The sequence below is a fragment of the Rattus rattus genome, chromosome 10 (assembly GCF_011064425.1).
Source record: "Rattus rattus isolate New Zealand chromosome 10, Rrattus_CSIRO_v1, whole genome shotgun sequence".
Classification (NCBI taxonomy): Eukaryota; Metazoa; Chordata; class Mammalia; order Rodentia; family Muridae; genus Rattus; species Rattus rattus.
The window spans coordinates 26,827,303-26,853,005 of NC_046163.1; the positions used below are offsets into that span (position 1 = coordinate 26,827,303).

The window sequence follows — 25,703 nt, forward strand, 5'->3', positions numbered from 1 at the left end:
AAACATGGAGAAAATAGAGAGAATGCACCGATACCCTAAGATTTAGAGACTCCTTCATTTCCTCACTGTGAATCTGGGGGAACATTTGATATAGGATGTATATCAAATTGTATGTAATGTATTGTATGCTTGTTGCAGCTATGAAAACCTATTTTTCACTTTGTATAAGATGATTGTGAAACGTCCTTTCCAAAGCCCAAATCTTTAATCAAAAAAACGTTGTAAAATATATCTTTCCAATTGGACATAAATAAACAAAGGAAAAAAAACTTGGACAATTAATTTGGTTAAAATATATAAGCACTTTTCTTACACTATTTTCATCAATCTACTGGTTAAATTAAAATAAAGTATGGAAGGAGGTTGTGATACCTGGTTTCACTTACCCATAAATATTAATAGGCAATTTTATGTTTCACAAGGTGATCCATAAATGAACCCCTGTGTTATCACCCAATATAAACATATTTTATACAGAGGTAATAGTTTGTAAGCTATAAAACACATATTTAATTAAAATTCATATTATTTGTGTACAGGAACTAAAAAAAAATTTATGTAACAATGATAGTGACATGTAAGTGAGAATTATGGGACCTTTCCCAAATAACCTAATTTGATGTTTAAACCCAAACAGTGAAGAATGTAGAACAGGAAATAGCCTGAGAGAAGTTAAGTAGCTTGTCTGAGGTCCAAGTATTGAGAGGCAGCAATAAATTCAGAAATTAGGTCTTTTTTATAAGGTCACTGCTTTCTTCATACTAATACTCTAATGGACCTTCTGTACACACAGAAAATTGATGCATCCTATAGTAACATATCTTGCATAAATAAAATGTATTATACTTACTGAACAATAAAAATGTTTTATTCCGACAAATTAAACTGTAAAACAAACAATTAATATTTTAATATTTAACTTACATTTTCCCATATTGTAAATAATATGTGTTACATACTATCTTTACATATTTTTTTAAGAATAAGACAATAAATCACATTCTCGTTTTTTTTGTTTTCTAATTTTCCCCCTTCCTTCCTGCACTGTAAATGGATGGTAATATTCTCATCTTACAGAGATTTCTGTGCAGAACTTTCTGTCCTGGAACTCAGAGCTCTGTCTGGCTCTGCCTCCTGAGTGCTGAAATTTAAGACTTATGCAACTGCCACATCTGACCTAGTCTGTATTATATTTCACAATGGCTTTGAAGACTAAAACCTGCTGCTACCTAGAGTAAAATCATGATCAATCTCTTCTGGATGACCTTACTAGAATGACAGATTTTTTTTTTTTGCCTTACATTACTTGTTATGGAAGTTTAAATAGGGACACTTAGGTACATTCTGTGCAGGTGCAAACCCACTGTCCTCTACTTGTGGTGTTAACTCTGTCCTTGTTCAAGGACAAGCTAATATTGCAGACATTTGCATCAATGATCTTTCCTCTATGTCATAGTCACTTATTTCTATTTCTTCACTGTCACTCTAGACAGGCAATATTTCTGTTGCTATGAATTCTTCAAGTCATGTCAAGCTCCTGTGGTGTTTATAGGTTATAGTCATGGCAAATGTATCCTCCTCTGTTTACTTCTGGCAAATCTCTTTTCCTCACATCTTCTGACATTTGATTAGATTTGTGTGTCTTGCACTGAATATTACTAACAATATTTATCTGGCTACTTTTCTTTTTTCACATTCGGTGTGTTTATTGGCCCACATTTTGAAGCACTTCATGACCAGCATTGTGCTTTGGGTTTTTTGTCTTGTTTTTTTTTGGTTTGCAATGAATGAAAGCATTTCTTTAAAAGATACGTTTTCATTAAATGGGCAGGAAAGTTCCCCACCTTCCTCTTCCCCTCTTTTCAGACCTGTACTGCACCATAGAAGCATTCAGCAAAGCAGCCCTTAGCCTCCCTAACCCCTTTCCCTCCTTCCCAGCACTTGGGATGAGGACAGCACTCCTCACAGCTCCTTTGATCTTCAGGTCCTTCAAGGCTGACTCCAAGCTCTTCACATCCCAGATGCTCATGTCACCATCCATATCTGTCGTGCAGAACTGCGAGCACTTGGCCTTACCCCCGCTGAGCACTCAGATTTGACTGATGCTGTTCTTGTGCAGTGAATCCAGGCTGGCCCTGTGGCTGCACCCCGTTCAGAGCTGGCCTTGAGGTTCTGGAAGAGCTCTCGGGCTGTCAGGCCACGCTGGGAGTTCTTCTTGGGCACATCCAGCCGGCCACCAACGCTCAATGTCCCCGCAGCACTGTCATAGGGAAACAGCACCAGGAAGCAGTTGTGGCCCGCTGCCATGAGACTATTTTCTGTGATTAAGGTGATAGTCAGGAGTGGAAATGTCTCAGAGGTCAGGGCTGCCACGGCCATCTTCTCAGCATCTACCAGGCACACAGTGCTGTCATGGCTGACCCAAGCAACTCGGCTCCCACTGGCCGAGAAGCAGACACCATGTATCCAGCCACAGCTGCTGCTCGATTCAAACATCAGCTCCCCACAGGGCATCTTGGAGCCCCATGAGGTATGGGGATGGCCGTTTCTCCACCCCCTTGATATAGGCAGAGAAGATCCTGCACTTGAAGTCACAGGAACCTGCAGCCACAGTACATTGTTGGGATGCCAGTCCAGGCCAAGGACAGTGAAGTGGATGGGCTTTTTGATGTGCTTGTACACCCATCAAGCATTCTCCTGCTCAAAATAACAGATGGAAATGACACGGGAACCACTGCCCACGACAAACTTGTTCTCACTAGGTGCCCAGTGTACACAGCTCGATTAATCCGAAGGATGACCAATGTGGGCTTCCACGTACAGCCCTTCAGTGTCCACACATAGGCATTGTGGTCTGTGCCGCAAGTCACAATGCAGTTACTCTCAGGGGCCCAGTTGATGCTTGTTACCTGCCTACTGTGCTCCTTGAGCTCGTGCACCTTGTTCCACTTGGCACTGCTCTTCTCATGGATGTGCACCTCATGGTTCTTGTGGCAGATGCTGATCTGAATACAGTTCTTTGTTCTAGGCATGGCAGCTGATGGGCCCCACCAGGAAGCTGTGGTAGGCCATAATCACTTGTCTCCTGCACCTCGGGTCTCCTCTGTCGTGGACTCTGAACAGTTGATGCTCTGAACTGGCTCTGAGACTTGCGCAGTGCCGTAGCCTACATTTTTGATGTTATCTTTCAAAATCATCTATTATTTTGAATGACAATTTTTCTATTTTTAATTTTTGTTTATTTAGCATTCTCAGGGTGCAAATGTCTTGTCTATGGTACACCAAATATGAAATTTTACCAATTTTACTTTCTATATATATTTTTTAAATTGGATATGTGTGAGTTCACTGGGATGACTTAGCCAGTGTGTGTAGGTGCTTTCTTATAAGAGCTCAGTTGACTCAAGGGATGCTGCATTACCAGAGTGCCCAGTTTAGTGTATCACTCAGCGTTCTCTAGAGGAAGCGAACTGAAAGAACGAATAGTATACATCTATAAAGGGAATTATTGTCTTGACAGTAAGGGAATTACTAGAATGGTTTACAGTCTGTGGTCCAACTACTCCACAATGGTTGTCTAGCCACAGAAGATGGAAGGTTTTAGTAGTTGTCCAGCAACTTTTCACTATATACTGTGAAACCAAACAAATAGGCTCTAATGACGGGAAGGGATGGACCTTCCAGCAAGAATTAGAGCAAGGAAAAAGAGAAAGCAAACAATATTTTCCTTGTCTTTATACTGGCTGCCAGCTGAAGGCTGAAGGTGGATCTTCCAACCCGAACTAAAGATCTTCTACCCACTTCAAATTATTTAATTAAGGAAAATTCCCTCACAGGCGTTTTAGGTAATTGCAGATGTAGCCGAGTTGACAGCCAAGAATGGTCATCACAGAGAGAAAGAATAGAAACTCAACGTTGTGTCAAGAAAACTTCAAATTGTAGGAAATCGGCCAGCTTCAGAACCTCTTCTCTGTAGTACTAATCAACGCTGCTTAAAAGACTTTGGCAAGGACCTTTGGACAACCCAAAAGGCTATAAAATCCAATTTGGCAATTGAGAGTCTGCCTTTTATCTGAACTTGTTGATTTGTTCAGGGTGAAGCTTTGGGTTTTTCTTTTTCCTTTCCCCCTTCCCTTTCCAGGTTTTAACAAAATAGTTTCTATTTAAGATGAGAACGTCTTCCTAGCTCTTTATATTCCCATGTAGCTCCTGACTTCCAAGTTCTTCATTATGTTGACATTCTTTGCTTTCTATAGGAGACTTAGTTTCTAATTGCCTTTATCATTGCAAAACCAGAGATCAGTAAAACTCTTCTAATAGAACTCATCTTATGTCTATTAGTGTTGCCAGTCAACTTGACAGCATCTCGAATCGCTTAGGAGACAAGGCCCCAGGAATACTCCTGATGATTTTTAGATTAGGCCAGCTTCTGGGAGGGTCCATGCCTGCAATGGAGTACCTTGATTAGCTTACTTGAGGTGGGCATGTTGCTAGGGAAAAGTTAGAATTTTAACAGAGCAAGCACTCTGGACGTCTCAACAACTGCCTAGAAGAAAGGAATGGAGAAGAAGAAAGGGGAGCTGCAGAGTTTTAAAGCAGGATCTCTAAAGGTAGGATGTTTCCGATGCTGGTTCAGGGCTAGAGGTTAGCATTCAGTACTACACTGAGAGCGGCTAGGGGAACTTGAGAGTGAATGGGAAAGTCAGAAAAAGGATGCCCGGGCTATGGCCAATATTCAAATGGAAAATTTAGAAAAGGAAAAAGGAAAAATTAAGCTTCTTTGAGTGAGGACTCAGGAAACAAAGGCAGCTGCCCCAGTGGTACCTGATGGAAGTCATGTGAGTAGCTACCCCAACAGAGAATCTTGGTAAAGACAGTAAGAAGGACATAGATAGACTATGAAAGTGAGAGTGGAGACCTCCATGGGAGCTTCTTGTTTCTGGAAGGCATTTTAAGACAAAACAAAACAAAACCACCACTACCACCAGCAACAAACACATATCAGGAAAGCCCAGATTCAGGTACCTAAAATATAGGGGAAAGGACAGGAAACATGGACTCTATAAACTACCTGGGCAGTGTCTGGTTGAGAGTACTTCCAACTTCCGGCCTCTCCCATGTTACTGTTTCTTAATCTACATTTTGGTCTGTGTTTCCTGAATGTTCAGTTCTTTGGTCCTTCCAAGGAAGGAGCTTGGCAAACCCTTGACAGACAATTACCAGCATTTGCATAATATTCCAGATAAGCATATTATCTCATGAAAGGATAAATAAGCCACCTCCCTCCACCTCCCAACCCCCCACCCTCATCCCCACTCCTTAGAATGTCTCCAGGTGGATTGACTTCCCTTGGATGAGGGTGGGAGACTTGGAAAGGTAATTGAATTGAACCTCCGCTTGATTAACTTTATTTGCCCAGAGCTGAGGAACGAACTGAGGGCTTTGCGCTTGCTAGGCAATTGCTTTACCACTGAGCTAAATCCCCAGCCCCTTGATTGACTCTTAAAAGCTGAATACTATAGTGTCTAATGTTCAGAGTAGCTTAGAATGGCAGTCCTTCAGCCAGTGTGAAAGAATAACAGATATTCTTTTCTACCAGATGAACTAGCTTTGTCTTAATAGGCTTAAAAGGCCTAAAGACTTATTTTCATATGACTATTTAAACCCTACAGGGACACTTCCTTTCCTAGTAATAGCAGGAAAATTTCAGGGTTGGAAGGTCTATCCTTAATCACTTCTGAGATAGATAATATCTATTAAACTACATAATGGAAGACCCATGCTAAAAATGGATAGCACCATGAAATGGGCTGAGGTCCTACAGTGAGTAAAACTGTAAACCTATGTGAGGATAAACACTTACCTAGCCCTCTCTTCTTTGTGCCTACAGGCTCACTGTGACCAGATCTTTTAGGCTCCTCATGCCTAGCCTTTCCTGCCAAGACCGGACTGTACCCTTGATCTGAGAGTTCCAGTGGAGTGTTACCTTGTTAAGGTCCTGTTATCTATGTATGTTGTCTTAGCAAAAGAGAATATAGCTAGTAAAACACCTATAATAATTTCAGTACCCCTTTACCTAAGGATCTCTGTCTTTTGTTCTTGTGTTTTGTGTGGACAGGAGAATTAGCAGAGGCTGGAAACTTAGGTGTTAATTTTAAAAAGCCATTATACTGGACTAGTTTTCCTTTGGCTTGCTAAATTGGAAATGAAATGGAAAATGGAAAAAAAAGGGAGTTGATGTATTATGTAACTATAAATAAAGTAATTCTATGAAAGAGCAGTGAGCCTGTTAGGTGTGAGCATTGAAAAAGTAGTTTCAGGAATGCAAACGTAATGGTGGCTGGCAGAATGGAGTTTTGGAATAACAATTCTTTGTCTTCTATATTTAATGCCTTCTTTAATGAGCTTTTATTATTTAGTGGGACTGAATAACATGCCATGCAATGCATAAAAGCCATTCATAAAAGAAAAATCTCAAAGCAGAACATAATGATAGACGTTCAGTAAACAAGAACAGGTTAAAGAGACCGAATGAAAACTAAATGCCAAATCCCAAATGCACTCAGAGGAGAGCAGATAAACCTTCAGTCCTCAAACATCCCACTCTTGTGCTTTTAAAATTCTAAACTATTATGAAAAGCATGTTGGGACTGGAAGGCACTTGTTATCTACAAAATAATAGCCTCAGGAAAGCTACATTTACATTCTTGCTGTATTCTCAAAATTGGTACTACACAGGAGCATCTGTTGTGGGTTCCCCTTCCTGTATCTCAGAATAATAGAAGATGCTGGAGTGTGGGGTGCTTTAAATTCCTAGTGGACATGAAAGTGCATAAAAACTATTTCATTCTTGTAACACTATAGTTTAGAGAGGCAGTATTCTGAATTAAGCAAGTTCAAAAAATAGTGCCTTGGTGCCTTTATCCTAAAGACACTGGGATGTATGAAAGTAGTATATATTGGGGGGTTCTGAACTTTTTATCAGTTGGCTCCTTGTAATTGCACTTTAAATTATATTAGTAATACAAATTTTTAAATTCTGCTTATGAACCAGAAGATATTGCTATATGTTTCCTTTCAAAGGTGCCCTATTTCTTATTCTCTTCTAACTCACCCTCACCATAAAAATAGTTTAGTCAAAGTACCATTTGAGAAAATATGATATTTATTTTAATCATAGATTTTTGTGGATGAAGTCTATGAAATATGTTAATAGGTGAAAATAGAAGGAGAGAAAATTAGCATTTTCTTGGATCCATTTTGAATGAAATTCTTTAACTTGTTCTGAAAAGTTGTACCAGTCTATAAGTAAACTGAAATGTACAACTTTATAATAAAATGTAACAAAATTAGAATGTATTTCATATAGTTTTCATAATATTCCATTTCATATTTGTAGCTAGTTCTGTTAAAGCATATCTCATTTCACAAATACTTACTGGAGCTTATGTTCAAAGACAGTGCATCTAACATATGAACTGCTCCTTCATAACCTTCCTTTCTAAAATGTTATTAAAATGCTAATAAAAGCAGAAAAATAAATTTATAGTTACAGAGTAGGGGGAGCCTGAAGTAGAAAATGGGTTTCCAGATTTGGGGAAGATAAATGTTACACAACTTATAGCTAAGGGAAATGTAACTTAAATTAAGTGGTAGAAAGTCTGTCTGCAACAGAAACATCTAGAACATTAAGCATGTACTCTGAGGAGAGAGCTGGCGAGGTCAAGGGCACTAGCTTAGACCTGAAAGGGAGTAGTATATACAGTTATTGCGGATTTTTGTTCTTCATTTGTTTGGTTGTGTGGTGTCACTGACCGTTTTGTTTTTATGGGAAAAGAGGACTGGATAACATCCAACTACTCTGGAACAAATGAGCCCTGGAGATGTCAAAAAAACATTACGGTTAGAGTTAAGCAAATTGAAAGCTTTTTAGACTTTCACAAACATAGCTGCTTCCTGTTATATGAAAGAAAGAAAAAGAAAATTTCTCCAACCGACCACTTTCTACCCCTATTCTCTTCAAAGGTTCAACTCAGAGAATGCCGGAAGCGGCCATATGCATGCACATGGAGTAGTGTTACTTAGCGTTCTTGCTGCTGTTTTGAGTGTATAGGTCAATCACGTAAATTGTGGGTAGAATTTCTCACAACTAAAATGTTCATATTATTTAACAACATTTGATTTTTGAATTCCTTTCTTCTCAGTTTGTATTTCTGAAATATTCTTTACTATTAACAAAAGCAAAACAAATCCACAAAAACAAAAACAGATAGAGTATCATTTGGGAAAGTTTAAGTTAGGGAGTAAGACCTGCTGAAGAAGAAGGTTATGGGTCTGGAAATGTCTGTAGAGGTGATGTACTTCTGCACTTTCACTGGCTTTTGAGGTATATTTTAATTTTAAAGTATTTTTACTTATTTAGGTTTTATGTTTTTAGAATGTACATAGTTTTTGATCTGTGTGGGTAGATGCCACATGTATATACATGTCCACAGAGATTAGAAAAGGATATTTCATACTCTGCACCTAAAGTTACAGTTTTTAGCTGCCCAAACATGGGTTATAGGTACCAGACTCCACTTCTCTGGAGGACTGTAAAGGAATTTGGACTACACCACCGTCTCCATCCTGTGTAGCTTTCATATAGATAGATAGATAGATAGATAGATAGATAGATAGATAGATAGATAGATAGATAGATAGATATAGATATAGATATAGAGAGATAGGTAGAGATAGAGAGATAGATAGATAGATATAGATATAGAGAGATAGGTAGAGATAGAGAGATAAAGATAGATAGATAGAGAGAGAGAGATAGAGAGAGAGAGAGAGAGAGAGAGAGAGAGAGAGAGAGAGAGAGAGAGAGAGAGAGAGAGACAGACCTTTCCCACAGACTGACAGGAAAACTCTGAATAAATGCTAAAGTGTACAGAATATTGATCTGATTGTTGTTGTTAGTCTATGCCACTTTTGGTATACATGTCATGGAGTTTAACACCTCCCAGAAAATAAATTTAAGTATTATTAATCCCATTTTCTGTTTCTCAAATGTTCTACCATCAAAGTGCTGGTGAGTGTCCAGAGCATAGGAAGAGTCAAGTACAGAGCTGCTTCTGTGTACTTCTCACAGCTGAGAAAAACCTGCAGAACCGCTCATCTTACCAAGCTAGGAATAGAATGTACGCACTGTGCAATAACCCCCAGATATTTAAGAAATTATGATTGGTAAGATGAAATATTGCTCCAGAGCAAGTCACAGCCTTTCTACTTTCACCCCATTTGTATCTTTGCTTTCCTTTTCTACTGTGCCAATGTGGCAGACTGGTGAGATGAGAAAGCTACACAATTCATTGCGCCCTTGTTCGTGCAACCTTCTTGTAAGATAATGGAGTTGGGTTAATATATATTAGGTAAAGCCATTCAAAGTGTCTTTCATTAATAATATCTGTTATGGATAGTTTTATGTCAAGTAAACACTGCTGAAGTCATCTGAGGGAAGGGAATCTCAATTATGAAGATGTCTCCAAAATACTGGGTTAAAGGCAATCTTGTAAGGCATTTTCTTAGTGAGTGATTGCTGAGTGGAGTTTGCACTCGTTATAAGTAGTGCCACACATGGGTTGGTATTCCTGGGTTCTATAAGAATGGAGGCTGAACAGCCATGATGAGCAAGCCATGAAGCACCACCCAACCATGACCTGTGAATCAATCCCTTGACTTCTCCCCAGCTTGTTTTGGGTCACATTGTTTCATCACAGCAATAGTATCCAGAACTAAGGCAGTACTAAGTTCAGTTTTTCCTGCTGCAGTAAAGCGCCTCTTGATGGAACATCATGTTTTATCTCTTCAACATATTTGTTACAGTCTTAGTCTGTGTTCTATTGATGGGAGAAGACATCATACCTGTGGCAACTCATATAAAGGGAGAGGTTTAGTCTGTCATCCTGGTAGGAAGCATGGCAATACCAAAGCAGGTATGGGGCTGGAGATCTGGGTGAGAGTTTTACCTCTGTATCTACAGGCAGTGGGAAAAGAAAGCCACTAGGTTTGCCTGGGGCTTTTGAAATATAATAGCCTAACCCCGGTGACATTTCCTCCAATGAGGGCATACATCCTCCAACAAGGCACTGCTTCCTAATTCTTTTCTAGTGCAATTCCCTGGTGACTAAGCTTTCAATTATATGAGTCTGTAGGGTCATTTTTATTCAAATCATCAGTCACTAAACAATGATTTTGAAAGTCAGTCATGGGCACATATTATTAACTTATTCTTTTTATTACTTACTAAGTTATATTCTATTATATGGCTTCCGTAACATTTGTATACCAATCATCTTTTGATGGGCATGTGGTTCATCTCCAGTTTCAGATCTTACAAATATAGCTAAATTTATTAAACAGGATTGTACTCTGATTCTTGTTTAGTGAATTTTTATTAGAATAACCTCTTCTGTGGGAAGTGCATAGTCAACTGCCAAGTAATTGCTCAATTTTATAAACTTCCTAGCAATGGATAAGTATTAAGGTTACAACCTTGACAATATTAGTAGGCATAGGTATTTTGTTTTAGTTATCATAGTATGTTCTAAATATTTTTAATTTAATTTAATTTTTTAACACTCCAGATTTTATTCCCCTCCTGATCCACCCTCTGACTATTCCCCATCCCATGCCTCCTACCTCTATCTCCATGAGGATGTCCCCACCCAACTCATCCCAACCGACCTCTCAACTCCCTGAAACCTCCAGCCTCATGAGTTAGGTGCATCTTCTTTGACTGAACCTAGACACAGGAGTCCTCTGCTGTATATGTGTTAACAGTTAAGGTATTTCTTCTGGAGAAAACCATTTTCAAGAAACTTCTGTTATGCTAGGAAGGTGTTACAAGTTTCCAGACTAATTATTGGAGTTGGGTCAAACGAACTGCCATGTATAATCTGAGACTTCCTTGCATTGTTACTGGCATGGCCACCAGCCTTCAATAGAGTCCTTGTATTCCAGAATCATTACACGGAACTGACCTTCCCATGCAAATGTTAGTTGAAAAAACAGAGACTTGCCTACTTCCCAGAATTTTCAACCTAAATCTTGTTTGATTACTTAACTTTCCCATTTTGTTGCTTACCATTGTATAATTGGAGTAAGATATATTGGTGTGTGTGTGTGTGTGTGTGTGTGTGTGTGTTTGTGTGTGTATACATATATATGTGTGTGTGTGTATATATATATATATATATATATGAAGAGAATTAATATATAGATATATAGCAAGGACCTATATAAAAACACAAAAAAAATTCCAGGGCTGGTATTGCTATTATAGCAGAGTCAGTGTTTTCTTTAGCATGCAATAAGCCATTGAATAAAAAACAGAATATATATTTGTGTGTGTGTGTGTTTGTGTGTGTGTGTGTGTGTGTGTGTTTGTGGCCAGGAATATGTTTAAATACATGGATGTGCATATACATTCACATATATATGTATAGTGTGTGTGTGTGTGTGTGTGTGTGTGTGTGTGTGTGTGTGTGTGTGTGTGTGTGAATGGGAAACTAATCCTTAAAGTCAACAACTGGGATCAATCAACAACAGCAAATTGCAGGCTTTGGAAAGAGTCATGAATACCTCTTAATTAGCTTCTCACTTGATGATATGGTTGATCAACAATTAAGAGAAAATTGACAAAATGTTCTGAGCAAAGAGACTGTAGTGTTTCTCTGTAGAAGCATTTTCAAGTCTCTGCTTTTCAAAATGTGAAAGGCCCAATTGATTATAAGCACTTTAAAGATGCTATACAGATATCTTTGCAGAAACTGCAAAGAGCAATTCAGGGGTTATATTAAAAAATAAGAAATGTCCAGAACCCTGAAAATAGAACTCACGTGAGCTGAGGATGAAGTTGGATGTTTGTATTGGCTGTGAAACATTGCAGTCTCTTTGACTATGGAGAAATCTACCAGTTTTCCTGCATTGCCCTTGGTCGGGTGTGGCTCAAGGACAAAGCTGTCCAGATATCACACTGACTGACTTTTTGGTTGCTGTTGTCCTTAAACAAGAGACTCTTTTGTTTTCAGCAAGTGATTCTAATAATCTCTGAATAACGAACTAGATAGACATAGCATTAATTTTGGTGAACATAATTAATTTCCTAAACACACACACACACACACACACACACACACACACACACACACACACACACACCATACACACAGTAACACACAGTGTTGGGTTCACTTATTCTATGGAGAACAAGAAGAAGAATGTAGAAATTAAGTTGATACTAAATTGCTGTCACAATTAGAGTTTTAAAATAGATTTTGCTTTTACTAATTTGGGATATGGATGTTATGGAAATTAGATAAGTTGATTTATTAAGTATATTTTGTTTGTTCTCATTACATTAGTGTAATCTAGAGGCTAATACAATGCCATGGGAATAGCATTAGTTAACAAGTAAAATTTTTAAAACCAAGAATGAGATGATTCCAATTTACTTTGTTAGGCAATCCCTCTGTGGAATGCTGTCCACCAGCTCTGTGTTTAAGTTAAACGTTTCAAGTTAATTGGAAGTAAAGCATGATGACCATGTCAATTTTACTAAGACATGAGTCTATTATCAAAACAGGAAACCATGAACATCCTCTGAATATAAACAGCTCCACTTAGACCAAAGGGATGATCACAAGTGGACACCATTTGTCACTGACACTTTATGATGCACATTTGATTTGTCCTCTATCATGCTTCTGAATTGTTTTCCATTCTTACCCTCCATAGCCCTCCTTCTGTTACCATCCTCTTCCCTTCCACATCATTGCTGAGGATAACTGCATCAGCTCCTACAGATACTGTGGTCTATTTAACTGAGACAGCAATAGTAACAGTGTGCTGGTGCTGACACAGATAAAGAAAAAACATCTCACCCCAGAATACCTCTTTTTGCTCAAGTACTGAAGCTGATATCACTGAGACAGAGAAAGTAATAGTGCAGTCGTCAAGATTTGAATGACAGTCTCCTGTCAGAGTATCAGAGAGGTAGAGCTTGGCCATATGAAAAGTACTTTTGGGACTCTGAATTCATTTGTGACTGGTAAATCCTAGTTCAGAAGGCAGTTCTAAGTACTTGAACCATATGAAGACAGATGAGCCATCTCAAGATGCACCTGGCTGATCTGGGTTTGACTTTTCTTGTATAAGAGAAATATCACAATGCAATGAGCAGGCAGGCCACATGCTCAGCAGATTCACAGTCATAAATACCAACTGTCAAATTTCCCATTTTGCTTGTCTGTTTCAAAATCCTTCAAAACACAGCATTCTTAATTACAAGTCTAGTTCTAATTTATTTGAGGATACTTCAGAATCTACCAACTTCATTTTGACTCTTGATTTAATAGGAGTTTCATGGAAAATACACCTTTCTACCATATTTTATTTGAATTACTAACAAAATAATGATGGTACTATATCTGGGCAAAGTCAAACAGATACCAATTCATGAGAAATCAATGTTACTCTTATAGCAATGTATTTATAGTGTTATCATATAACTATATGACATTAAATAGGATTGTCTCATGATCTAGGAGGGGCCTGGATTTTGCCAGCTGCAGATAGTTTAACTCTTGAGACTTTGGAGAAGAGATAAATGCCTGAGTCCCAAGAGGGACTGAGGGTACTCTGAAAAAGAAGAGGATGGCTGCTGCTCCACTTGCTGCTGGCCGGCTTCTACTGGTTCATCCTGCTGCTGTATTTGCTGTTGCTGTTTTTCAGGACTGCTAGATATTCTGATAACAAAGACTGAGCTTGTTCTAAGGAAACTGGCAACCCTAATCAGTAGGAAATAGCCACAGAAATCTATGTCCCTTTCTTGTCTAATTTTCTTTCTCTCCTACTTAGTGTTGTGGGCTGGGGGATTAAAAATGATTAGTATAGAATAAGAGTTGGACAGGAAATATAGAATCCAAAAAAATAATAAAATAAACACAAACAACTAGTAACAGAAGGTTGTCTATTGTGATACAGAGGGGAACTATTCATCAAAAACTGATATTGAAAACTTGGAAAAACAGAGCTTGTTTTTAGGAGTTTTAATGAAACTCACTCTCTTCTCTGTTCTCTTAAATATTTTATAAAGATCTACAGATCAGTTGGAGTCTGTAGATGAAGCTGAACGCTGTGAGGTTTCAAGTGATAGCATGATAATTTGAAAGTTGTACAAGCCACAACTTAGTCACAAATTGAATAGGAGAAGCGAAAAGACATCTAAAGATAGAAATTCTATGAAAATAAAATAATAAATGTTTTTGTTGCACGTGATACATTTAAATGAATTATAAATTATAATCAGTTCTTGCTGCTTTTCATAAATTTATAAGCTTAATAGAATATTGAGGTAATACTCAACATTATTGTAAAGATGTAGTCTTCAAGTAGTATTAACACCTCAACAGTTACAGTCAATATATATATATGAAAGTATATATGAAAGTATTAATGTATTTATATTTAAATGTTTAATACTACTCAGCCTCTCTAATTCCACTAGAGAGAAATTTTTAGTCGTTAGAGGAAATTTACGGGAATAGATGATAGATCTCTTATTAATACTTTTATAATAAAATATCTCATATTTGCCAAACCCAAGAGACATTATCAATAGTAATGGTTCCTGGAATAGATTTATTGAATTCAGTGAATTTTATCACATCCTGCTATGTATTCTTCAATTATCTGGAACCAAATAAGGGTAGCAGCACGTACAACTATTGCTATCCGTGAGCTAGAAATGTAGCTGTGGATTGTAAGGAACTGCAAAAGTTCTTTCTACTAAACTTCTGATTCTTTAGCATGCTATAAATCACACTTGCATTCTGACTATGTTAATACTCTGGCTGTCTATCAAAACAAAACTAAAGAAAATAAAAAGAGTCAGCCATTTGGATTATTCCTCAGTTCTTATGCCAAAATAGAAACTACACAACTGCAGAAAGATAGAAGGGGAAAAAGTAAAGAAAGAAGTAGTCCTTTCAGCTAATATAAGAAGGGCACAGACAAATCTATTTTTTTTCATTTTTAAAAATATTTTTCTGAACATAACTTGGTGAGGCAAGATATATAATCTTACATATTTACTCACAAAATATTTCTCCTATTTTACAATTAAGCATGTTGCTAGAATATTCTAACAGAATGCCTTGACGCTGCTTTAGCTATCTGATCATATTAAGTTCCTCAACTGTCAATTACTTAGAAACACATACCTGTAGGTTGCATAGGCCATTTTGTGTTGCACACAGCTCTGTGTGGCTATGCACGTTTCATGTCCCCAAACAACTTTTAACTTAACAAAGGAGAAAGGCAAAGCAGGTAAAAGCATAATAAAATATCCATGCTTCATGATTCACACTAGTATGAAGGAAATAAGGAGGGACAATTCAAGATAAACCCATAGATGATCATAGAAAAACTTTCCGCGGGTGAATTTCTGAGATCTGAATAAAGTTAAATCATCAGATAGAGAAAAAGAAGGGGCAGGCAGAGGCACACACACATATTCAGAGAGTTGATTCATGGATACAGTGCTTCCTTCCCTGTCACCATGTCTGATGTCCTGTTTGATTCTGTTAACATGTATAGAAAAAAAAAAACCGGCAAGTTATCTGCTCATTTTTTATAAATGAACTTTGGAATGAAAACACACACACACACACACACACACACACACACAAGTCAATGCAATAATAAATAAACAAATATAGGTTCTTTCTAAACATGCTGATGAATAAGTCTCCATCTTTTTACCTACTCTGAATGGAGATTTGCCGACTCCGATTAACTAATTAATTAATTATCCTGATTAACTAACATCTACTGCCCCAACCCTAGCTGACTCCAGCACAGTTGCCTAGTCTTAACCTTGTCTCCCAAACTTACAAAATTCTTTTTACCCAACCCTCACCCTCTATCATTTTCTTCTTCTCTCTCTTTCCCTCCCTTTCCCACCCTCTTCTTCTCTCTCTCCCTTCCCCCTTCAATCTCCCCTCTTCTCTCTGTTTATCTGTAAGGATTGGGGTTATGAGAGAAAGTATAACAAGCAATGGGAAAGAGTGCTACACTCTCTATAAGGTAAGTATTAGTCAAGATTAAGAATAATTATGGAAGTCACATTGTTATTGAAAATACATTTCTTAATTTTCACACATTAAAGTTTTGAAATGATAGATACAGAAGTTTAGAACTTACAGAAGAAACAGTTGGTGGGGGGCGTAGTGTTAACACAAGAATAGAGGGAAGATAATTTGGATTGTAAGGAAAATTTACATGCTAGACTAAACACAAATAACACCTATATTTCTAGATAATGTTAGTAAACACATTGCTGATTGAATAGGTAAATAGAGAATGCATGGTACAGGCAAGTAATGTGGTACAAATGATTCTTGAATTTTCAACCCCATAAAAATGGGGGACAAAGTGTCTTTTGAAATATTAAGAAAAAATACCAGAATAATTTGTTTAAATGTATCAGTTTTTGTTTGTTTTTTTGTAAAGTTAAATACGTCTCTGTACATCCAAGCAGAGAGTTCAGAATAAACAAGAGGATATCTAACTTTGATGGTGAAAGATTATTTGTTGCAAGTGCTATTTTTCTTCTTAATGGAGATTAAGTCTGTGGCTATGACTCAGTTTGGAAGAGAAATGAAGGTCCAGATATGATAATCCTGGAGCAACTTCAACACATGAAGATGGATAGAAAGCAAGGAAACTCTTGAAGGAACCAGAAATACATAGAGAGTGAACAGTAGGCATTAATAAAACTTGGAGAAGAATGTTAGGTGCATAGCACTGCTTTGCCAACAAATTTCACTACCATGTGACGTTCTGCCAAATGATGATGGGTGAATCCAGAATCAAATTTGATGAACACACGATTTCTGAGAACATAAAAACTAAGTTGTTCTGTCATGAATATCTTCCCAACAGGGGAGAAATTAGAAAGATCAGTGAAAATTCTAAGACAGTTCCCGAATAAAGATAAAATATATACAGAGAAAAAGATAAGGTATAGTAAATGTATCCACATTCTAAGAAAAAAAATGTGTTAGGGCTACGGGCCACCTGTGAGAGAACACAGTTTCACAGTGGGCAAGATGGTATCAGGACAGAAGTTGGTTAAGATCTTAGGTAAGGTTATAGTTTTATTAATGAGGAAAGAAAATGGTCCTATTTTCAGAAGACATGTTCTACATGATCTGAATCTTATAGTTTAGGAGGACTTAGCTTTTAAGGGACATGGGGTATGAAAGAAATAAGAAAAAAATTAATTTGTAAAAACTGGAGAAAATATATAGGGAGAAATCTTAAAAACAGTTGTGTTAAATTGGTTTTCAATTATAAGGGATTAATATAAGTGAACAGAGATGCCAATAAATCAGTTGTGGAGTTTAAATAAAGTGATGTTTAGTTGCTATGGTGTTTGGTGAGAGGAATCATTAGCTGCATTCATCTGTAGTACAACTTTTGCCAGATTCTTCTGACTAGAGAGCCAACCAGAAATTATTTCAAAAGATGAAAGTGCAAGAAAACACAGTGTACCCATGATTATAGTTATTTTTCTCTGAAAAGGAGCTGGCATTATTACACAACGTGATATTTTTCTTCTGCTTATTTTTGAATAGGTGTAACCTCTGATCTAATTCACACTAATTACTACTAAAAGTTTTACCCTGTCCCAATCATATTTTGTGCAATAATTGGAACCACACAACTCTATTGCCACTGAGCTTGGCTCACATGTAGTGCAGATAATCAGGCACAAATCTTATTTAAAGAAATACCAAGAGTAAGACATCTACAGAGAGAATAAAATTGAGAGTCAGTATGTTCTATCCTGGTGAATTTCTGTTCCCCCACTCCATATTGCTTTTCAAAATGAATCAAACTCTTAATCAAACTTGCTTCCAGACAAGTCTGAATTAACTTACTGCTGTTTAGATGAATCTTGCTGAGAAGACTGAAACTATGCAATATTGTGACATGAAAATAAGAGGGGAGAGTATCACATCAAAATTGCCTTATGAATGCTCTATTTGTCCTGACATGCTACTTTGTGATGCAGACATAGTTTGTATTAAGTGAAAAGATATGTGAGCCTTTGGAGGAGAAGGTGTATATCATTGAAATGAATATTAAATTATCGCTCAACTTTAGATGTTGTGAAATATGACAAGAACTTAAATGAAATGAGGATAATTTAAAATGTAAACTCCGTATACTTTTAAAATGGAGATATAAACAAATCCAAACTGGTTGAGAATTTGTTATTTTTCTTGTTATTTAAGTGCTCTTCTTTCCAATACATGCCGGTAATGTACTAAAAACTACTTACTACAGACGAGCAGTAAGGAAGAATCAAGGGATTAAGATACTGAGTGATAGACAGCACATGTCCCCTCCAAACAAGTAAAAAAGAAAGATCATGCCTTCTGTAGTATAGGAAATGACTTTTAAATGCATAGGGATTAGTGCACAGTGAGGAAGGCACTCTGCTCATAATTAGATGATTTGTGAAACAAATTGGTTATGTGTTAACCCTAAGGCAGATTTCATGTTTAGTTATCCATTTGAATAATAATGGCCAAAAAGGTTCACATATAAAAGTACTTCATGACACCCTCTTCCCTCAAGGCAATATCATTTCTAATCATTAAAATAATAGCTTTTTTACAGTAAATACCTCAAATTGTTGGAATAAAGGGTCTAATATGTATATTCTATACCAAAATTAAATTATTCCACTAATGAGTATTCAAATTTGTTGATTGCAATTATTATTGGAATAGATTTGATTTGATGATTTATATATGCATACATAGTGTGTGTGGGGTGTGTGTGTGTGTGTGTGTGTGTGTGTGTATAAAATATTACCAAGAAGATCACTCAGAACCTGAAAACATTAGATCTGTAATTAAAAATTCAACAATATCAAGAAGATCCAGTTATGAGAAATAAAATGATTTGAAACAAACTCAATTTCAATTCCAGCAGGATTTCTGGTAAGTATACTGGTATACTGCTATGAATACACAAGAGAATTCGACTGAATTCAACTCTTTAACATGGTTTTGTGTCATCATAATTTTCATATTTTCAGCTTTGACAAACTTAAACATAATATGAATATTCTGAGTATTATTTAGAATGAACTCTTCTCTAAGGAGTGTATGAGAATGTTTTATTGCATGGTCAGCTTGCTATGAAAATCAGTAAAATAATTTTCATTAAAGTAATGAGAAGGATCAAAAAGTTGAATCCTAGTATAGAAAAATGTAAAGTAGAAAAATTAATAATTCTTTATTTATTATTTTTTGTTTTCACAAATGCTTTGATTTGAAATATTATAAATATATTTCAGAAAGTCAAGATGGCAAAAATTTGAGTTATTCAGTTCAATGTGTTATTTGAAAAGTTCAAATAAGCACCTATTAATAAAATATAAATTACTTGCATGGTCCAAAAGAATGTAAAATTATAGTCAGGAATTGTAATAGAATTTCCTAGGAAATGAACCCAGAAAAAAGCATTCATACTTTGTCTTCAGGATAATATTCAGCTATGTATTTGCTGCCTTCAGTATTCATTGCTTGGCATGTATCCTGAATTGTTCTGTGGATTTGTTCATCATAAATTTCTAGATAAATGCACATAGAAAAAGAAAAAAAAAACAGTATCTATAGTCTGCTTCCCCATAAAAACTGCAGATACTTTAATGAATTTTTCCAATTATTTCTCAACTTAAGATAACCAAGAGCAATGACAATGTTAAATAATACCTAGGAGTCTATGACATATTACTGGCCCTCACCTCAAAAAGAGCTAACCCATTCTAGGTACTTAGATTTTTACTTGCTAGCATTGGAGAAGAATTGTTATATTGTCTTCTCATAATAGGGTATCTCTATTTAAATTCCTTATATAGAAATGTGTCTATATCTATACTTATATGTATATGCCAATCTATCTATTTATAATAAGTACATATGTATAAAGTATATTCATCATATACATGGATGCTTTTCTTATAGCAATTCCTATGTAGCTTTTTCAAAAAGTATTTTAACATTAGTTATTTATCCCCATATACCATTGTCCTGCCCTCCCATTGGACAACCTACATCCAATTTAATCCTTCTGATTTCATTTTTTATATTTTCTCATTATGTAACATTTCAAAAGGCTGAAGGAATTTGAAATCTTCCATCACGATATCTTAAAAAATATTTGAAGGAATAGATATTATTCACATCATTATCTTACATGTGCACTAAACATTGAATGTTGGAGATGTAACAAATACTTCTTATGATATAGTACACCCATTAAAATAGTTTAATAAAATTAAAAATGTATAATTATTGCATTCTTGAAGTGAGATACAGGAGCGTGGAAGGACATATTAGCAGGGAGGAAAGTGTACAGATTCTGGGTAGTACTGGATATTTTTTTCCAGCCCTCAATTTGAGGCAATTCACAATCACCTGTAACTCTAATGGATTTCATGCTCCTTTTGTTCTATGTGCACACTGAAATAATGTGAACAAAAAGACACATACATATACACATAATTAATTATCAGTTACATTTTTCATGCAATTAGTAATAAAGGCCTGTAATTCAGATAAAAGCACAAAAGAACAAGAACAGCCAAAGATTCCAGAGTGATATTAGAAATGCTAGAGACCTCACAATACCTTGTAACTTACCATGTAGCCATTGAACCAATCTAACATAGAACAGGCACAGAAACCAACTGAATAGAATAGAGATAACGAAAATAGAATTTAAAAATGAGTTAAAGATCAGAACAGATAGTTCTCAAATATGTAGTGTAAATACCCATGGGTTTATAAAAAATATTCAGTGCTTTTAGGAAAGGCAGAAAAGAAAGACAAAACAAAATTGAGATTCTCAGTTACTTCGATGTCTATTACATTAAAATAAAATAATGTGGAGTGAAATGAACATTGATGTGGGTTAAAATAATATCACTACCCTGAAGGTCAGGATAGATGTTTTAAAAATAAAATAAAATTAATCACCAGACAGATCCAGATGTTCTATTCCTGGGGTATCTGAAGGAAAGGAAATAAGCTAGAAGAGAAAACCATATGCTCATTGTGACAGATATTCTCAGTTGTTAAGTTGGAAGGAACTAGAATCAACTAAATTGCAAGATGTGGGGCACTCCTGTAAAGAAGATTTTATTGGTTATTTTATTTATTTACATTTCAAATGTTACTCCTTTCCCAGGTAAAGCCCGTATCCTCCCCTCCCCATCGTCCTTTATCTGTGTATGTTTTAGGAAAGAGTATGATTAGAGAGGATAGTGCTTGTGTAAGGCAGATGAGGGCATTGTGTTCCCCTGGAGCAGGAGTAACAGGCAATGATGAGTTTACCTGAATTGGAAGTGAACTGGGGTAATCTTCAAGAGCAGTATATGCTGATAATTGCTGCCCTATATCTAGCTTCATAATCCTGACAGTATATTATTTTTAATACAACAAATGCTTATTTCTTAAATTTCTTTATTATTATTATTATTGTTGTTGTTGTTATTATTATTTTTAATCAATGTGAACAACCTTCCTAGCATCTGTAAAGAAAGAAATGGGTAAAGGGAACACTTTCTTTGGTACATTGATGATAAACCTTTAACCACAGCTTCTAAGTATTTTGCTTACTGAGGTTTGCTTTAATGTATATAATGTATAATGTGATATAAATATGTTTATGTATATATGTATGTGTATGAGTATGCATATATATATGTGAAGTTGCTAGTTCAACTCTTCTTCAGAAAATATAATATATACTATACATTATATATAAAATGTATTGTACTATGTAATAAATCAATATTAATATAATTTAATTTATTAATAATTATAAAGAATTATAAGATAATATCAATTTAAGTTAATAGATTAAATATAAGTATCTACCAACTGATTTTTGAAAAATTAGACATTTCTTATCAGAAATAATCAAGTAAAAGCTATCTGTGCCCAGTTGCCTCAATTGCCACATTATTTAAGTTTTTGAAAATCTGGTTAAGAAATAGAACTTGAATACAACCCTTTGGGATTTCTTAATCTACTTCTGAGAGAAAACTCTAGCTTTCTGATTTATATCCCTAGAGAATTAGAGATTAGCTTTCCTTTTCTTTCCTTAATTGCTTTAATCTGAAGAGATAATAGACTTTGTCTTGTATCAGGAAGAGTCTCAACAGAGTGAAGAATAGATCCCATTACTAACCTCCTGGGTACCAGAAAGAATGGAGGTGTACTCTCTAAGCATTTGCATGGTGAAATCAGTGAAACCCTCAAACTTAGAAACACTCAGTTTTTTAGATACCTGGAGGCCTAAGACATGCTGTATGCTTTATTTACATACCAAAGCTTTGGTATTAAAACACTAGCTTCCTAAGAGACTTTCTCAAGGACAGTAGGAACAGGTATCTACCCTTAGTTTAATTCTCGACAACTCTATTTCTCTGGTTAATTTGAAGGCGGGCTCTTTCCAGGAGAGAAAAATAAGTCTAATTGAATCAAATATTGAAAACAAGCCAGTAAGAGAAAATCTGCTTGTACCATTCCATGTGTATGAATGCCATAGTATACATATGCTTAAAAACGTAAATGGACATCCCTTGCATGTGTAGATCCTCCAATGCGATTTACCAGCTTATGTCAGTCATGGTAATGATCCAGTTCAATCCCACCCTTCAAGAGCTCTCCTTCCAATAATATCAAACAATACCCTGAGGGTCCTGCACAGTCCTGCCACCACACCATTTCTGTGAAGTGTATTATGCATTTCTATTCACTTTCATTCAGTCCGTCCTTTTGTCACCACTACTGTATGTCTTGTCCATTCACTATTCATTGTGCAAAGGACCTAAACATTTTTAACACAAGACACTCAAAAATGCCTCACAGTAACATTTCCATATAGTTTAAATAATATTTACATTACTTATAGCTAATACCACTATACCCTAAATAAACAGTGGTTACACTCTATAATTTTAAGAAAGGTGTCTGTAGATCTTCAGAATGGAGAAGACCTACCTTTAACCAAGTACTTTTCATCTGCCATATATATAGACATGTTTGCTGTTGAATCCGTGAATGATGCTTGACTATATAGCCTGTGAAATACACTAAATATAAATATAAATTTAACTGTGATTTAGAAAATATCTGACTTCAGGAGAAAATTAATATGCTATTTCGATTAAATTGAAGAATTACATATACTTGGAATTTGTGAGTCTAAATTCTGTCCACTTTCTTATATAAAAAATGTGGAAATTTATTATTTTTTCTTCCTTTATATTTGGAATATGCTTTGGCAGAAAAAACATATTGTTAATGTTAAATTCCAGTGATTTTGGTCCTTAAATATTTATAAGAGAACTACGGAAAAACTATGTAAAGATTTTATCAACTTGTAGATTTGTCAATATACATTATAAGAAAATTTACAAAAAATAATGATTGTTGTTTGAACATTTATAACCTGTTTTTGTTTTTTACTACAATTTAAAAGGCAGTGTGAATCTTGCTGAATAATTAGAGACACTAATGATGATTACTCTCCCCACACCCCTTAACCAGGCCAGAACAAAATTAAGATGTGTCATGCTGGGAACACTGCTGAGGTAATCATTTGAAAGGGCTGAGGAAGGGGATAAAGAAAAAGACACAGAAGACTGTTTTAAGAAAATTTCAAAAAGAGATTGAAGCTGCAGCTAAACTGTCAAAAGTTCTGGAGGGAGGGAGAGGGAATGGGTGTTATTTTGTGTTAGTCAAAGGACAGTTATTTGGTCTTAACCTCCCTTGCCATTTGTGAAGTCCTATCTATTCTGTTAACTGGTAAATTTTGCCATGCTTGTTCTACTTATTTTTCCCATATGAATTAAGGCTTACATTTGTTGAGATAAGGATTACAGTCAGCCTCTGAATGATTTTATAAACTAGTAGCCATCACTGAAGTCTGATTGCTAAAGGATGGGAATCTTTGTTTTAGTTGTTAAGTCTTGTTTGTCTCCACAACTTAAACTTTGCAAGGTATTAAATATTGAGACTACCCCACCTAGGGATCCACCCCATGTGCAGACACCAAACCTCCACACTATTGCTGATACCAGGAAGTGCTTGCTGACAGGAGCCGTTTATGGCTGTTCCCTGAAAGGTTCTACCAGCACCTGGTGAATACAGATGCAGATACTTATAGTCAACCATCAGACTGAGCCCAGGAACCACAATGGAACAGCTAGGGGAAGGATTAAAGGAGCTGACTAACATTGGAACCCCATAAGAAGAACAATATCAACTAAGTAGTCTACCGCTGGCTTCCAGGAGCTAAACCACCAACCAAAGAGTATATATGGAGGGATCATGGCTCCAGATACATATGTAGCAGTATGGCCCAATCTGACATCAATGACAGGGGCGGGAGGCTTGATGCCCTAGTTTAGGGGGCTGCTAGAGGGGTAAGGCCAGAGGGGGTGAATGGGTGGAGTAGCAACCTCACAGAGGCAAGGAAGGGATAAAATGGGGGGTTGGTGGAGAGGTAACCAGAAAGGGGGATATCACTTGAAATTTAAATGAATATAATGATTAATAAAAAGAATTTAAAGGTTAAAATTAATGAGTCTCAATGAATACAATTTACTTCTTATTCATTGTTCTCTCATATATTACACTTTGACCACAGTTTTCCCTCCCTCCTCTTCTCCCAGTTTCACCCCCCCCATCAACTTCTCTGTTTCCCCTTAGTAAAGAGCAAAGCTCTCAGGGATATCAACCAAACATGGCATATCAAATTGCAATTAGACTGAGCACCTCCACTCATGTAAAACCAGTGAGACAAAAAGTCAGGCAAAAGAATCAGAGATAGTCCCTGATCCCACTGTTAGGAGTCCCACAAGTAGACCAAATGACACAACCATAACATACATGCAGAAGACTGGGGTCAGACCCATGAAGGCTTCCTGGTTTTCTGTTCAGGCTCAGTGAGCCCCGAGGAGTTAGATGAGTTGCTTCTGTGGGTTTTCTTGTGGTGTTCTTGTCCACTCCAGCTTCAACCATCCTTTCTCCTACGATTCAGCAGGATGCCCAGCACTCCCTCCACCTAATGTTTCTCTATGGGTTTATACCTCTGTTTCTATCAGTTGCTGGATGAAGTTTCTGATAGCCTCAGAGTACAATATTATTAGGAATCACTTCATTGGCTTTTTTTTTTAACTTTTTATTTTCTATCATGTTTAGTTCTTTCTTAAGTTACTAGGCTGTCCAACCTACAGACAGTGTCACTCTCAGGGCTTGGCTCTCTATTCTGGCATGGGTCTCTAACTGGGCCAGTCATTGGCTGACTGCTTATTCCTGCTTGGCTATGGGGCATCACACACACACACACACACACACACACACACACACACACACACACACACACACACACACAAATGAGGGCAGATAGAGAGGCAGACACATTTTGAGTTTAAGGTCAGCCTAGAAGAGAGTGAGTGATGGGATTAGTAAACTCATGTCAGGATCAACCAGCTAAGTTTATTGTTTCTGACTACAAGGGCAGGAAGATCTCTGAATCCATTTGCACTTTTTTTAGGAAGTTTT

The 25,703-nt window shown here is 36.4% G+C and overlaps 1 pseudogene; it reads right to left on the reverse strand.

Annotated features, from left to right (window-relative positions):
- Positions 1-1,819: 1,819 nt before the first annotated feature.
- Positions 1,820-3,072, reverse strand: LOC116911612 (annotated as a pseudogene).
- Positions 3,073-25,703: the final 22,631 nt, after the last annotated feature.